At 39.5% G+C, this 17,099-nt stretch overlaps 1 protein-coding gene across 2 annotated transcripts in view; it reads left to right on the forward strand.

The window, feature by feature from the left end:
• Positions 1-17,099, forward strand: part of RORA (RAR related orphan receptor A) — an 892,807-nt gene that overhangs the window by 493,311 nt on the left and 382,397 nt on the right. The window lies entirely within an intron of this gene.

The following is a 17,099-nucleotide window of genomic DNA, read 5'->3' on the forward strand; positions in this document are numbered from 1 at the left end:
ATTTCACCTCATTTTCCATTTTAGTGGAACCAATTAACCTTAGGTGGGTTATACCTGAGTTGTTTTATTTAATGGATAGATGATAGACAGACAGACAGATAGATGATAGATAGATAGATAGATAGATAGATAGATAGATAGATAGATAGATAGATAAGATAGGTAGATAGATAATTTACCTGATTTACAAATTGGGGGTAAAGACAAAAAAAAAGTTTGAGGAAGGCAAGGCAGGCCAGAGAAAAAAGAAAAGTAGATAGAAATGAGGATCTGTTGGGGGGGGGTGATAGGGAGAGAAAGCATCTGAGCTACTCAGTTCCTTTGCTGTCAAGACTGCCAAATTCTGCAATACATAGATAGCAAGCTTCATGCTGCCATTAAGGTATCTCTTTCATTGCTGTACCCCTACTGCTGTAACCTGTAGCCAGGTTGCCAAGGGCCAGGCAGCATCACAATCATGGTGGGGGTTTTTTTCCCTCTCTTTTTCCTACAAGAAAACATTTTTTGCTCTGTGCCTCATTCCATCAGGACCCTGCCTACTTGTTCCTCCAAGGGAATAAGTAAATATTATACATAAATTAAGTAATCTGATTAAATAATTAATAATAGTAATTGTATTTTCATAGATTAATTTTTGTTTATGTTTATTTAAAAATCTAATACTTGCATAATATACAAATTCAATTTACCTAGAAAACTCATTCAATTAAAACCAAAACTCAGTGTTAATGTAGCTTCATATTACAAAGCACTTGACATATTACCTCAGTTGACCCTTAGGTCAAGTAGATGTTGGTATGTGAGGTAAATGCTGTTATTGTGACCATTTTGCTGATAAAAAAAAATAAAAACTAAGGTTGAAAGAGGTTAGATGACTTGCCCAAGGTCACACAGCTAGTGTCTCATGCAGGTTGAAACTCAGGTCTTCTTGATTCCAGGTCATTTTAACTACATGTCGCCCAACTGCCTCAACATGCTAACTGACTAATAATAATGATAATAGTGCACATTTCATCAGTCTTTTTAAGGTTTTCAAAATGTCCTGCCCCTATAATCTCATTTGAGCCTCACAACAACCCTATGAGGTTGATGATATTATTATAACCATTTTCTAGGTGAGGAAACTGAGTGGTTAAGATAGTTAAGTGGTTTTCTGAGGGTCACATAACTAGTAGGTGTCTGAGGCAGTACAGTAACCCAAGGCTTTATCCACTATGCCATGAGATTAAAACAAAGCACCATCCTAAAAGTCATCCATCGAATGAGTATGTCCTTTTCAATGACACCTTGGAAAACTTTACACTGCTGCCACTACTCAAAGTCATTTTGGAATTTCTCCCCAGGAATGGCCTTCAGAGGTAATTTTCCAGGAGATAAAAACTCAGTGACATTACCTTATAGGCACACTTCATTTTTTAAAATATATGTATTTTATTCATTACCCGGTATTCTCTGGCTTGGTCAACTACCTGATTCACCAGGCTTGCCTCCAAATAACTTTTGGCTATTTCCAAAATTCAAATCCACCCTTGAAGGATCAAGATTTGCCACCATGGAAGGTATTTAAAAGAATGTGTCATCAGTTTAGAAGGCACCTTCCAAAAAGGAGCTCCAGAAATACTGTGATCAGTGGCAGCATCATTGGCTTAAGTATTTAGCCTCCCAAGGTGGCCCTTTGAGGGAACAAGTCTCATTTGGATGGACTAGCTTTGGTGTATATACATATATATATATATATATATATATATATATATATATATATATATATATATTTTAAACCATCAATCAAATTATCTTACAGTCACACCTAATATTAATAGGATAGGCCTACATAGAGGACAGCCAGTACTCCCAGGGGGCTCTCTTACCTTCCAAGTTATATTTCTCTTTTCTAAAGTAACTTACATCGACTTTAAATGTAGACTTTGAAAGACAAGTGTCTTTTTTTGTTGTTGTTGATCAAGGGGGAAGGAAATTTGGGTCCACATGAAAATATCATAGGTTTAGAAGGGACTATGGAGGTATTCTGATCTAGCTCCTTCATTTCCTAAGTAAGGAAACTGAGGCCTAAAGAGGTTTCTTGACTTGCCTGAGGTCATACAAGAAGGGAGTGGCATGGCTGGAATTTAAACCCAGGTTTTCTCCCTCTTTGCACCCCTTTGACCATGCGCTGTCTTCACACATGCCTGAGAACACTTCTGCTTTCACTAAAATTCTTACAGGGCCACACTCTCTCTAAGGATGTGACATTGACATCAACAGGCCTTTAAGATGATAGAGAAACTTCAAGAGAGAAATAGGTGATGTGGCTGGGGAAAGAGTCTACTTGCCTAACATTGTAGTATCAAGAAAAGCAGCCAGGCTAGGGTTAACCATTTTCAGTGACTCAGTCTTGAAGGCAAACCCAAAGAAGTCCCCTTTGGTAGGACACTGTTTTTAGGAATCCTTCAGAGGGTTTAAACTAACTAGTTTTGGATTGTAAGACAGGCTATAATCACCCAGCACTGCTCCCTTGTTTTACCAGAGAGAGACATTTATAGCTATTAAACTAGATCCAGAAGGCCCCTAATACAGTTGCTTAAATGCAATAATAACACAGAATTATTAGGGGAAACTATTATTATTATTCCAAGTAATAACGTAATTTTGTGCCTATGGAGGACATCCAAAGGCCTGAAAGAAATGAACATTGGTTAATTAAGCCTCACCTCTCCCCCCATGAGGCAGGGTGAGTGTTATTAAACTCATTTTGTAGCTGAGTAAACTGAGGTGTTCTTTGGTGAGGGGGACTATCTCCCTGGCAGATAATGAGAAGAGTCCACCTCCCCACCCAGAATTTTTACAGTCCCTTGCCTCAGCAGCTTACGTGTTCTCTTTTGTGGTCACTAAGGCAGACTTACCCATTGCCTGTCCTCCATGTACCATGACATCAGTTTTTGATGAAAATCAGGAGCAGCCTTGGAGGGGAAAGGGAAGGAAGATAACATAAAATGGCAACATGCAGCCTGGGAGGACTGGTTATAAGAGGAAAGGAGTGTTGTTGCCAAGGTTTTCTAATGTGCGTTATTGTACAAATGTACAATACAAACAAATACAACATGTACTTTCTCAGCATCAGTCACCATAATCAATCCCTTCCTCTCTACCATGCCACTAAAGGCTGCTTCAGATGCGTTATGTCCCCAGAAGCATCACCCCTCCACCTCCACCCCCATGTAGCCAAGCAAGAGGCTGCACTGAAGGCAAGATTGCTACCTTTCAAAACAACAAATCCTCCTGTCACTAGGGGAGGTCCCTGTCATTTGACAAATCTAGAAACACAGATTTGGAGCTGGAAGAGACTATGGACTCCCTTTAGAAGGAACCCAACTCCCCCATTTTATAGGTCAGGAAATAGAGACCCAAAAGTATTAAGTGATTTACCCAGGGTCCCACAGCTTGCAGTAAATATATGAGTGAGGATCTGAACCCACATTTTCCTGATTGCAAGTTCAGTGATTATCCTTTTTACCCTGTTCTCTCTCGATGAATAGTTCAGCCATGTTGATGGCCTCTTGCTGACTTGAAGAATTAATTTAGCATCCATGTCATGTTAAGGAAACTAGAAGAGGGAGACCCTCAGGACATTAGTGGACAAGAGTTTCTTTCAGTATGAGAGAATGTGGATAACTAATATTGGAAGATGTACCCACATCAAGCAGATCATATATCTAGAACCATAACTAGCCATTCTGGCCTCCAGGGCTAGAACCACAGAACTTATATTTAATTGGGAGGAGGGACCTCAGAGGCCCTCTGTAGGAAGCCACTATTGGGGTGGTAAAGAAGACATACTGTATCTATATGATAGCTTCCTATTCTGAGAAACTATTCATGCTAACCACATGCACAATTCAGTTGTTTCTACCTCCTAAAGAATATAAGCATATCAGCATCTTTAAAATGTCAGCTTCCTAAAGCAAAGCCCCAGTTTCCTCACCCTTGTTAAAGTTCTGCACAAAACCATCAAAGAATCAGAGCACTTAGGACAAGACGGGATATAAGTAATCTTCCAACACCTTCATTTTACAGAGAAAGAAACTGAGGCCCAGAGAAGGAATGTGATTCATCCAAGCTACTCAGTGTTAGAGCCAAGTTTTCAACCATAATCCTCTGAATCTTGTATTCAGCCCACAGTACCACTTTTCCTGCCTTCCCCGTATCAAGCTCTCCACAACTATACTGTTCACAAGACTATTAGTCCTTTCTCCCCAACTAGGCGCAAGCTCCTTGAGAGCAGGGATGCTCTCTGTACTGTCTATATCAGAAAAACCTTCTATATCTCCTTTATTCTCCTGGGTGCTTGGTAGAAAGAGTACCACCTCACAGTACTGTGGCTATTGTTAATGTCTCCAAAGGCACTGGACTTATTCCCAGGGAGTAGTTGCTGGGGAAGTTTTGCTTAATGAATTTCAAAGTATGTTATGTAATTCCTTCTCTTTCCATTTCCTCCAAAGCTATCACATGGAATCTTAACATCAGGGTCACATGTAAAGTGTGTAACACAGTGCTCACTAGACTAAATAGCAGATGCCCAATACAAACTTAAATCAAAGATTTGACATTGTAGAATTTTAGAAGTTGAGGGGGCCTTAGAGAACATCTTGTATTCCAGTAACTTGTCCACTATATCCAACTGTTTTCTCTTGTTGAATTGAACTGAATATACATTTAAAAACAAAATGAGATAGTCTCTGGAACCTAGTGTTTAATAATTTTTTTGCTTGTTTTTTTGGAGGAGGGAAGGCAGGGCAATTGGGGGTAAGTGACTTGCCCAAGGTCACACAACTAGTAAGTGTTAAGTATCTGAGGAGGGATTTGAGCTCAGGTCCTCCTGACTCCAAGGCTAGTGCTCTATTCACTGTGTCACCTAGCTGCCCTATAATAAATTTTTTTTTAAATGAGTCATAAATATATCTACTCACAGTATTTCTGAAAATGAAACTATCCCTTCATTTGTTTCCATTTTTTCAGTTTAAAAAGTAATACTAATATGTATTTATTAAAATTATTTTTATGCAAAGAAAAAAACCATTCCACTTTGGTTGTGTGGGCTCCATGACTCTAAGTGAATCATCCTGATATTGAGGGAGCAGATGAAAGAGTTCAGCAAAGACTTTTCAGCACAAACCACATGTAGAGATAGAATCATAGTTTTAAGCAAGCAGAGATCATGGTTGGTGGCCAAGGAGGGATACAGTTTTGGCACTGGAAGGGCCAGGTAGTATAGATGCCTGGATCTGAAGCCAAGCTTGGTTGCTCCCATTGAGTTGGTAAATGGGCTAGAGGCAGCAGTGGCATGCAAAGAAGTCAGGAGAAAACCAGAAGCAAAAGCAAGTTGGAGGGGCAGGGGGGCGGGGGGGAAGGTGGGCAGTGGGAGAGAGTAGAGAATATAAGAAGGCAAGATCTGAAGCCCAGGAATCAAGGGTCTGGTAGCATGTAAACAACGACCTGTTGAGTTAGAGAAGAATAATTCTAGATTCCTCAGTAACTAATCTATGGGTGCATGTAAATTTTTAATCCTGACTGAGCCAGCCTGGGCCCTACCCTCCATCTTCTCCAGCATTCATTTCAGCTGGAGAGCTCCCACCCACCCCCCTGCCACCCTCATTAACTTCCATAGCAACCCTGGCCTCTACCCAGCAGCAGATACCAACCCAGAGAGCAGTTAGTGAAATCAGCATTCTTGACTACTCCTCTGCTAGAACACCATATTACTCACCCTGAATTAGTAGGTGAGTGGCTATTTGCAAGGCTGTTTATATGATAAATCCATTGGGCAGGACCAGACCTAGAAACACATACAATATATCCTGGGCAGGACTGAGTATTCAGATTTAAGCAGTGTTAGTTGTCACGTCTAAACTGTCCATTTCAAATTGACTAAATTTTTTTCCCCAGTCAGTTACTTCATAATTGGTTCAAGCCCAACACCAAGCAATCCAAAAATATTACCATTTCAAATAGCTTAAATGAGAAATGTCAAACATGAGGTGGGGGTGTAGGCAACCCATAGAACTCCAGAGTACAACTAAGTCAGGTTAAATGTAATTGGAAAATATCTTTTTTTAAAAAAAAATACCATAGGACATAGATAATGTTAATATGTGGTTGTCTAAGTAAATTTGTAGCCAGCAGGAATCTTTATGTATGTTTTATGACTCTGTTTTTATTTGAGTTTGACACCACTAGTTTAAATCATAGATTTGTGGAGTTGGAAAATTTCAGAGAGATCCCACATACACACCCACACACACAAGTTCATACAAACTAGTGGAACAGTGTGTAGTAAATCACAGTTCCTGATTTCCAGTTCAGTTGAGTTGTTGTTGCTGTTTGTCCTTTGTTTTTGAAAAGGACCATGATATCAGGAAGATGAGCTATAACTTGCATGTGAATTGGATTTAAGTGAGGGAGGCCTGTGCAAAGTCACTATCCTTGCTCTTTCTCCTCTGGAACCATCTGGGTCCAGTGGCAAAATGTGGATCAGGGAGTGCTTAAATCCTAAATAATACATAATGATCACAGAGAATAATAATCCTTCTATCATAAAATATATTTTAAGCCCTTTACAACCATGCCTCTTTTTGCCCTTCCAGCCTCCACACACTTATAACTCCAGACTCATTGCCTTTTCAGTGGTTCCCATGAGCTCTCATTGTTCTCTCCTTGCCTTTGTCTCCTGGATTCCTTGACTTCTTTGAAGATTTAGCTCAGATTCCGCCTTTTGCAAGAAGCCTTTCTGGGTCCAACCCCTTCTCCATTGCTAGTCCCTTCCTTTGAGATTACTTTCCATCCACTCTGTATGCATCATGTATATACATAGTTGGTTGCATGATAACAGTTCCAGTAGAATATGAACTCCCCGAGGACCTGGAGTATGTTTTTGTCTTTCTATCCCCAGCATTAAGTGTAGTGCCTGGCATATAGTAAGTGCTTAATAAATGCTTCTTGGTGATCATAATCACAATGAGTATGCACCTAAGATGCCAGGAACACATTCACTTCCCTTCTCTTCTCCACCCCACCCTTATTGGGGTGAGACTGGGATACTAGAGGAAGGGGGATGGGGAGGAATAGGTGTATGGCCTCCGAGGGACTAGAAATAAAAAGCTATGAAGAGACCACCAGGTCTTCGAGTAGGGTAAATGACCCTTACCAGCCTCCATTCAGCACTGCGTTCTTTCTGGGGAGCTCTGGGATTTTCTACTACCACTATCTATTGCTTCTAACCAAGATTCCTCACCTTCCCTGGTTCTTAGGACCACTGGACCTCAGTCAGTTAGTGAAGTCCAATTCTTCATAACTTCATTTGGGGTTTTCTTGGCAAAGATACTGGAGTGGTTTGCCATATCCTTCTCTGGATCATTGTACAGATGAGAAAACTAAGGCAACAATGTTAAGTGACTTGCCCAGGGTCACCTGGCTAATAGGTGTCTTAGGCTGGATTTGAACTCAGGTTCTCCTGACTCCAGGGCTGGCACTCTATCCACTGCACCACCAACTTATATGTAGTCTTTTGTGGATTTTCCAATAAATAACTCCCTCCCGTATCTGTAATCTGTAATGTATCCCTTTTTGCTAAGACCCTTTTCCAAGGAAAAGACAAAGTTACCCATAGGTGTGAATTATGTGTCTTTGTTAATACAAATGAATGAAGTAATATTCACCAACTTAAAAAAAAAGAACTAAAAAGCCAGGTGCAGCCTGCCCTGGGCATTTCATGAAGAGAACTGGAGTGAGGCAGAAATTCTGAAAGTGGAGATTAGAGATCTAGTCTAAATAATACAGGAATGACTGGTAACCATAGTTGGGGACTTTACCAATGGACAGAGCTCACTGACTGCCAAAGAGGGGTATATGAGAAATAACCCCAGAGTCTATCCTCCTATCCCCCTTTGTTTCCAACAAAATTTCTTCCAGAGACCCCTGTAAGGCAAGGTAAGAAAGGGGAGGAGAATGAGCATGAAGGAAGAACAAGCTTAAAGGAAGGGGCAGCAAATCCCACTAGGGAGAGGAAAAAAGTTCCTGTAATGACCATTCTCATGTAAGGAACATATGTAAACTTACAAATGTCAGGAATAAGAGAGGTAGTGTAGTATAGAGCACTGCAGGGCACTGGACCTGAAATCAGGAAAGATCTAGGTGCAGATACTGCCTCTGACATTTCCTAGCTTCTATGACTCTAGGCAATGACTTAACCTCTCTATGCCTCAGTTTCTTCATCTGTAAAATGAGGGAATTGAACTCAATGACCTTTAAGTCCCTTCAAACTCAAAATCTATGATTCTATATTATGTCAGTGTGAATTTGTATGCAATAGTTAAAGAATGACATTCTCAAAGCATGGACTCACCATTACCAAAAGCTATGTTAACTGTTCTTTTATTTTTATTATTCTCAAATTAGACTCCATGTCTGCTTGTTACACTTATATTTGAGTGGGTATGCCTATACCTTCACACAGAGGTAAATAAATATATATTCAGAATGTGCATCATTGTCAGTGTTTGCACTCAAGTGCATCACCTAGGATATGCATTTTTCTTGTGCTTAAGCCTTTTTCTCTTGTATTTTTTCCCCTGTTGGGTTCTTACCAAGAAATCAAAAGCAAAAAGAGTTAGACTTCTCATGACAGTTCTGACTTTCGTACAGAAAGGAGGAATTTCAAAGCAGCACATCACTGACGAAAATGCTTATTAAAGATGCAGTAGAATCAATTGGGAGACTTGAGAGGAAAGCTTCCAAACAGTGTTAGGAATAGGTGTGTCCCCTGCCCATTCTGCCCCATGATTGCAGGAAAGGGCTCTTCTCCATTGAAGCTCTCTTCATTGTACCCCTGCCCAAGGCTAAGGGAGCCCCAAATTTAAATGCATGCCACTAGAGTCAGGTATGTAGTATTGAACAATGGCCTACAGGGATAGCTTGTACTTGATCTTTTTGATGGTGGGTTGTTAAGGTTTCCACAGAGATAGCAGAGTGGGCTTTCTTTAATTCTCACCCATGTAGAAAGAAGAGAGACCGACTGTAGACTCTTACTGTCCATTTCTTTCCCATGTTCAATAATCTGTGTGTACTCATCCATGGCTCTGATGTGAGGTAAAACATCCCATTTGAGTGGTATTTGAAGTTGAAATGACATGGCTTTATTTAGACTGTTGTCAACGTTACTGTGTATAGTGAAGTCATTCCTTGGCAGGTGTCCTTTTGCCTGTTAAAGGGAGACTCAACAGTCATGGGGCAAGGGGATCATTGCATTAAAAAAAATTAGAAGCTTGGGATGACTTGAGGTACATAATAGGGAAGTGACTGTTGGAAGTAATAATTCATCATTTGCGATGTACTCACAATTGGAGATAGGTGTGTCTCACGATTTTCATGCCCAGAGAAAAAAAACTGGTATATGTAGTTAGTTAGAAAGTTTACTCTTCCTGATTTTTTTTCTATTTTCAGTTGTGTTGACTCTTGTGACTCCATTTGGGATTTTCTTGGCAAAGGTATTGTAGTGGTTTGCCATTTCCTTCTCCAATTCATTTTATAGATGAGGAAACTGAGGCAAACAGATTTAAGTGACTTGCCCAGGATCACAAAGCTAGCAAGTATCTGAGGACAGATTTGAACTCAAGAAAATGAGTCTTCCTGACTCCAGGCCTGGCACTCTGTTTATTTTGCCACCTTCTTGATTACTTGGTACTAATGAGAAGCAGTTTAGAATTAAGAAAATAAATTCCTTCTTAAATACGTACGTATGTACATATGTATTTATGTATGTGTGTATGTGTGTGTTACAGCTAAAGAGAGAACATTGGTTAATGTCTATATAAGGAAAGAACAATTGGTTAACATATAAAGAGTTCTGTTTACATATATACTGTGCCATGAAGAATTGTTATTTCTTTTAGTTTAAATTAAACCCTATGACTCAATAATAAACGTGGAATATTAGCTAGACTTGGTTCTTTGTTGTGAAATATGATGTTTATCACTTAAACAATAAGATATGGCTTAAAAGGACAGTTATTCATAACTTGAAACTGTTCTCATTATTTTATAGTTAAAATCCACTCTTTGTGGAACTCCAAACATATTTGCATTGACACCCGAGTACCCATGAGCTGAGCTGAACTAGAACACTTTAGTTGTCAAGTTTACTCCAAAGAAACAAATGATATATATTTGATAGCAAAAAAAAAAAAGGAAACAAACCTTACCTTATGAATTTACTAACCTAATGAATTTGTTCCCTGCTATAGGGAGTGATTAGTGCTAGTGAGTACTTGGATTTCACCATGATAGTGAGTGCTTGGGTTTTCACTATGATGAGATATGAGTATATTGCCTGTGAGAGAGCCAGAGAAGTAAATTGGATATCAGGAGGTTTGGTAAGAGATGGAAAAACCCTTTCTTTGAAGTAGATTTCCTTCTATGGGGTAATATGTACCCATTCTCCAGTCTTAAGGTCAGAAGATTGAATCCATTTTGCTTATTTTCACATAACTACTGGAAGCAGGGGATAGGTACCCATGTTGCCAGTTTCAGATTAAGAAACAAAGAGAATGAGGCCATTTTGTTTTTATTGATTTGTTTAGGGGCTTTGAGGGGGTAACTTAAGGTACAATAAATGCCTGATCAAGAAAATAATTCAATACTCAACTCCTCTGCTGTACTATATTCTCAACAGCTTGTCATTCCCCTAAAGACTTAAAATATGAAAAATGGACACATATATTGAATGAATGTCCATGATCTTGCTACTTTGGGAGAGAATTGTTAACCAATTCCATGTACAGTGTCTTCTCTGGCAACTATCTGGAGAGGGGGTATAACTGGTTCTAAAAGGAGTGAAGAAAAAGTGGAGAATGAAAAATAGATTCTCTCTTTGCCCAAGTTTGCATAGTTGATTTTTAAGTGGGTGGTGTTTGGAATATGGGGATAAGAAGTATTCTACCCAACTAGAGTTCTAATTTGAGGCCTAAATTAATGCATACCTGAACAGGTGACATTATCCAAATGATAAATTACTATAGGCTTGGGTCATTGTATTCATAAGGGTGATTTATGACCCAGGCTTGGGAATGAACATGGAAAGAGATATTTAAATGTAACCATTTAAAAGATAAGTTACTCAGTTTGGTGCTATATTTAAAGAATTGAGGTGTATCTTCCTCTTGTCACACTAGTCAAAATAGATTAGCTCAGCTTTTTAATTTTTAAGTAGGCAATTAAAAACCCAATGTATATTATAAATAAGAGAGATAATACCTTTGTGGTCTCTTCCTTCTTCCTTTATTTAAAAACACATAAACACAGGCAACACTCAAGGAAACCTCAGTGATCTGTATACACCCTCTTGACATGGGTCTGTTCACATTATCATAACCTTTTGAGGCTAAGTAAAGAAAGGAAACTTTCATTGATTTCCTTCCTTATTGAAACAGGGCCCAAAATCATCATTATAGACCCTAGAATAGTCCGGAAAACACAAAGATGGCTTTATCAACAACAAGGTAATTAATATTATTTCAGAATGTAAAGGAAGGAGAAACAATAGGCTGCCAGGTTCATAAAATGAGCATTGATCTTTCTATGACAGTTGAGTAGTCTTTCTGAACATGGAAGTTATGCATTCAAGTTATTGAGAATTAGTGTGAAATAGTGAGAAGAGCCCTATACTTGGACTAAGGAGAGAATCTACGTTTGAATCCCACCTCTGACACTGATTATCGGATCTTGGGTAACTCATCTCTCTGGGCCTCAGTTTCCTCACTAGAAAAATAAAGAGTAAGTCGCTTGTCGTGCCTATTTGCTACAGAACCATTTTGAGGATCAAAGGATGATAGATGGAAAAGTCTTTGCAACCTGCAACATTGTATAAAAATTCTAGCAATTTTTACTAACCATATTTTTGAGTATGTTCTCTACCATTCATTAAGTGTGCAAACGAATAAAGGAGAGGGGTAGATGTAGATTCTTGCAATTCTTGTCCAGACGAAGGAAGAAGAAAGTGGATTTGGGCTTTCAAATATAAATTTAAAAGAGGAAAAGATTATCTCTTCTTTTTCCTCTTTTTCCTTACATGAGCCCTCCCAAAAAAACTCACACAAAACTCTAATCCATTTGCCCATGGGCAAATCAATTTAATAATACATGAAAATAAATAATAAAAACTTCAGTACTTGTCAGGTTTAAAGTATTGGGGCATTTGTATGTAGGACTTCTGAAGCCTAGATGGTCTTCTAGATCCAAAGAAATGACTCTCTAATGGTAAATTTTCAGCTAGTGAGGTATTTTTCAGAGGGGTGTGAGGGATCTCTCACAAATGACAAAATGAGATAAGTAACCTATTCCTGAGAATAGCCTTGCCCAGAATCAGGACATTCATGCTCAGTCTCCATTTTATATTATTATACATTTATTAGGGGTGTGCTGGAACCAATTCTTAATCAGCTCTGGAAAGTTGATACTAAAATTTCCAGTGAGGGCAGCTAGTGCCTGCTAGAGTCAGAAAGACCTAAGTTCAAATTCAGCCTCAGACACTTACTAGCTGGACAAGTGACTTAACCCTGTTTGCCTCAGTTTCCTCATCTGTAGAATGAGTTAGAGAAGGAAATGACAAACCATTCCAGTCTCTCTACCACGAAAACTCGAAAAGGGGTCAGCAAGAGTCAGGCATGACTGAAATGACTGAACAACAACAACAAATTTACAGGTTAGAAATTGGCAAATCAAAGCTTGATTTTTTTGTTGTTGATTGTCTAGAAAGTGATAGGGAAAATGTTCATTGTTCAGATTAAATTTCAAATTATGTCCTGCCTACAATTTTTCCCCCAGAGAGCCAGTTGTCAAACATTTACCAGCACACTCCTGATTAAAATCACGCATAAAAATGAAGAGAAGTTCCAAACAGGCCTTAGGTTTTTAACATTTGCCATTTTGGCAGAGAGGCTGGGAACAATTTTTCAAATGTTTTAAATAGAAAAACAATGTTGGTGTTGGGGGGGGGGTGCAGTTTCAAGATGGCATTGCACTGTTTTTGGTTGCCTAATCAGGGGTGGGGAGCCTGCAGCCTCAAAGTCACATGTGGCCCTCTAGGTCCTCAAGTGCAGCCATTTGAATTTGTTCTGTGAAGTTTTGATCAAAGGGTTGAGCTTGAGGACCTAGAGGGCCACATGTGGCCTCAGGGCCACAGGTTCCCCACCCTTGGCCTAGATCATGTTCATATCCAGAAACACATAAGTCACTGAAGCTTAGATTTTTTTTCATTAGTTTTTTTTTTTAATCTAAAACAAAAGAACATGGCATTCTGCCCTTATATAACGTTCTTTCCTATAAGCCCTACAGGGAGGGTAGGGTCTGAATGCTAACGTGTGGGACACTGCGTAGAATAATACTTTGTGCTGTATAGTACTTTGCTGATCCCTCTTCATTCAAAGCTCCCAGAACATTATCTAGAGGCAATATGATTAATCTTTTTTTTTTTTTTGAGGGAAGGAGGGAGGGAATGAGGTAGTTGGCTTGAATTGCCCTGACTGCTCATACAATGAGAGAGTAAGCCAAGCCTGTATTTAAGTTCCAGGCATCTAACTTAATGGGCTGTGTCTTAGATAATCTTCCTCTTAATGATTAAAAGAGATAGTGCCTTACTTGAAAACCTTGAAACCTCCTTCACTTTACCCTAGGTTTATAGAATTGACACTTTCTACTAGACCCTTTGGGTTAAGAACCCCTCCACTTGAGGAGTATATTAGATTCAGCAGTGATCTGGCCAGTCTGATTCTCAGAACAGCACAGGCAGTTCTGCCTCCTGCCAGTCCAGCACTTGGGTAATGGGCTTTCAGAAATCCATGATGGAAGTCTGGAATAGAATGGAGGTTCCCCATGCTCCATGTGGACAAGCAACAGAAAGAGCCTCCTGGGAATTCCCTAAAAACTGGACTCTTATTGGCCAGACTTTCCATTTGCCTTCCTCCTCCTATCCCTATACACAGAAGAAAGTAAAAATATTAAGTTGCTTTTCTATAGTCTTAACAGTTTGCAAAGCACCTTCCTCTCAGTAAGACTGGGACACAGGAAGTACAATTGAGGAAACCAAAGGCTCAGAGTGGCTAAAGGACTTCAGGATCATGTGACTGGAAAGTATTGGAGATTGGATTTGAATTTCAGGTCTTTTAACTCTAAACCCTGGGATCAAGATTTCTGTGACCGACAAAGAATCTCAGGGTTGGAGGAGACCTCTGAAGACATCTTAACCCACTGCCTAAACAGATATCACTCCTCTAATGACTTGTATGGAAAAGACACTGCTTCTGAAATCAGAACACCTGGGTTCAAATCCTGCCTCTGACCTTAACTGTGGGTGTATCGTTGAGCAATTTACCTATTCTCTTGGACCTTGGTTTCCTCATCTGTAAAATGAGGGGGTTGGGCTCAATGGCCCCTGAGATAAAGATCTGTAATTTTATAATCCCCCCCTTCAAAGCTAATTCTAAGTGTTTGTTTTGTTTTCCATTTTCCTATCACCTATTTATCGTATATCAATCTATCTCTTTAATACCTATCTGTCCATCTGTCTGTCTGTCTATCCATCTACATATCTTTTGACCCTGCTATTGCCAAGAACATATGGGTAGAGTTGACTCATTGACTAGGACTTGAGAAATATTAACCACTGAAGACTGTTGGTCTTGAATGCTGTTAATTTTGTGATAAATAAGAAAGTCTCACCATCCTTGATTCTTAGATGGTTCTAGAAAAATGCACAATTTGTGATGACAGCCAGGACTCTGATCCTGTTTCTTATCCCAAGGCTTCCTGGTCATTCTTAAGATTGACTGGTCACTGATATAGGTAGAATGAGTGTGCTTTCTATGGGGTACGATTTAAGGAAACCAATCCAATCCAACAAGCATTTATTAAGTGGCATCCATTTTCATGACACTAAGGATGCACAAAAACATAAGCAGTCTCTGTCCCTCAAGGAGCTTACATTCTGCTGGGATTATACAATATGTAAACAGAGAATTTATGGTCATTTGAGATTCCCAGGGAGTATTCATAGCTCAGGAGAGAGGAGGCAGGAAGAAGTAGGAGGTAAGGAGGCAGCAGCACATAAACTGAGTCATGAAAAAAGCTAAGGATTCCAAGCTGGAGTCTTTCTGGCTCTCGCTTATTATGATCCTATTCTCCTATACACCTTACAGATAAATCAAAAGGAGAAGGTGCCTTATTTCCATTTCTAGGACTGTTTCTCTTTTTGCAAATGGTTCACCTTACACAGAAATACCTGGCAGCCTCCTTGCCTCCCTCCTATCCAACTTTGCAAAAATACTCCCCACTAACCTGTCATGTATGTTTGAGATGTCACCATGGCAGATTTAACCTTTTGGAGGAAGGCATTGCTTTTGTTCACAACTCCAGATATCCAATATTCCTGGGAAGGAGGACACAGGATATCATCATCAGTCATTAAATTCTGTAAGGCCTGCAAATTCTGTAAGATCCTTTCCAGTATGATGGCTAGTCGAGCATATTTTGACAAGGAAAGTAGAGAGAGTTTCTGAGCCCAGGCATTATTTAGTCAGAGTCCTTAGCTGTGGCCTAGGTAGTCAAGGGGACAAAACAAAGGTGTCTGGGAGACATGGTGTGATGAGGTAGGAGGACACTAAAGAAGAGATCTTTTTTTTTTCCTACAATAGGTCCATGTTATACTTTTAGTTATTATTGTACAGTAAAACTTGGCTATCCAAAACTCAGGCCGGTTTGAATAGGTGAATTTTCTAGATATTTGGGGGCTTAGCTATAAGCACATTAAAAAATATATATGTATATATACATAGATCTTTATATTTCCACCTGAATGGAAGATCTTTTTTTTTCTAAAATGTACTATGCATTTCCTGCCTTTTTAAAAATGGAGGATATTTATTGATTTATTCAGGTCCAGATCTATTTCATCAGTGTGGGGAAGAACTTGGAAGTTTCCTCCACTGATACGGATCAATAAGTCCTCTGTGGGTAATTGTTTTTACAGAGCTGCTTAGGGCGATCCATCAATCAGTAAACATTTATTAAGTACCTACAACACATTTAGACACTGTGCTAAGTACTAGGATACAAAAAGAGGCAAAAGACAGTCCCTGGGGCCATCAATGAGCTTACAGTCTAATGAGGGAGACAACATGCAGACCAATATATGCAAAACAAGCTGTATATAGGATAAATAGAAAATAATTAACAGGAGGAAGGCACTGGAATTAAGAGGGGTGGGGGAAGGCTTCCTGTGGAAGGCAGGATTTTATCTGGGACTTGGAGAAAGCCAGGTAGTGGAGGAGAGAGAGCATTCCTGGCATGGGGGGACAGCAAGAGAAAATGCCTAAAACTGAGAGATGGAGAATCTTGTTCATGAAACAGCAAGGAGGCCAGTGTCACTGGATCAAAGGGTACATGTTGGGGAGTAATGTGTAAGAGGACTTCAGGGGGCTAGACTGATGAAGGACTTTGAATGCCAAGCAGAGCTTTTTGTTTTGATCCTGGACTCAAAAGGAGACCATTGGAGTTCATTGATTTGGGGGTGGGGAGGGGGTGACACAGTTGAAACTGTTCTTAAGAGCAATGAGGTTCTGCCATCCCTCAGTAACCACATAGCTAATATGGGTCAGAAACAGCCCTTGAACCCAGGTCCAGAGCTGACCCTCTATCCATTTCCTAATTCTTCTTTGCTAAATAGAGGAGACTGAATAAAATTTGGCCTATTCTAAATGACCCAAGGTCATCATTATAACTGCCAGGTATTATTTTTCACTGGGCTACCCTTAAATATTGCTAAAGTACATGAAGCTATTTGCCCCTGCTCTATCTCCAAATTTTCATATTTTTTCAGTCTTTGTGCTTGTTTTTTGTAATATTTCTATATTATCCAAAGATTCAACACTTGTAAAGCATTTTGCAATATTAGCTATTATTATGTTATTGTCAGTCATGCAGCAAGAGGAGGTGACAACATGAGAAATTCTCTGGGGTATTCCTCTGGTGCTAGGGTTCTAAGGAATAGCTAATTGAGG

Source organism: Petaurus breviceps, unplaced genomic scaffold (genome assembly GCF_028583685.1).
Source record: "Petaurus breviceps papuanus isolate PSGF00001 unplaced genomic scaffold, PetGlider_PUasm1.0 37, whole genome shotgun sequence".
Classification (NCBI taxonomy): domain Eukaryota; kingdom Metazoa; phylum Chordata; class Mammalia; order Diprotodontia; family Petauridae; genus Petaurus; species Petaurus breviceps.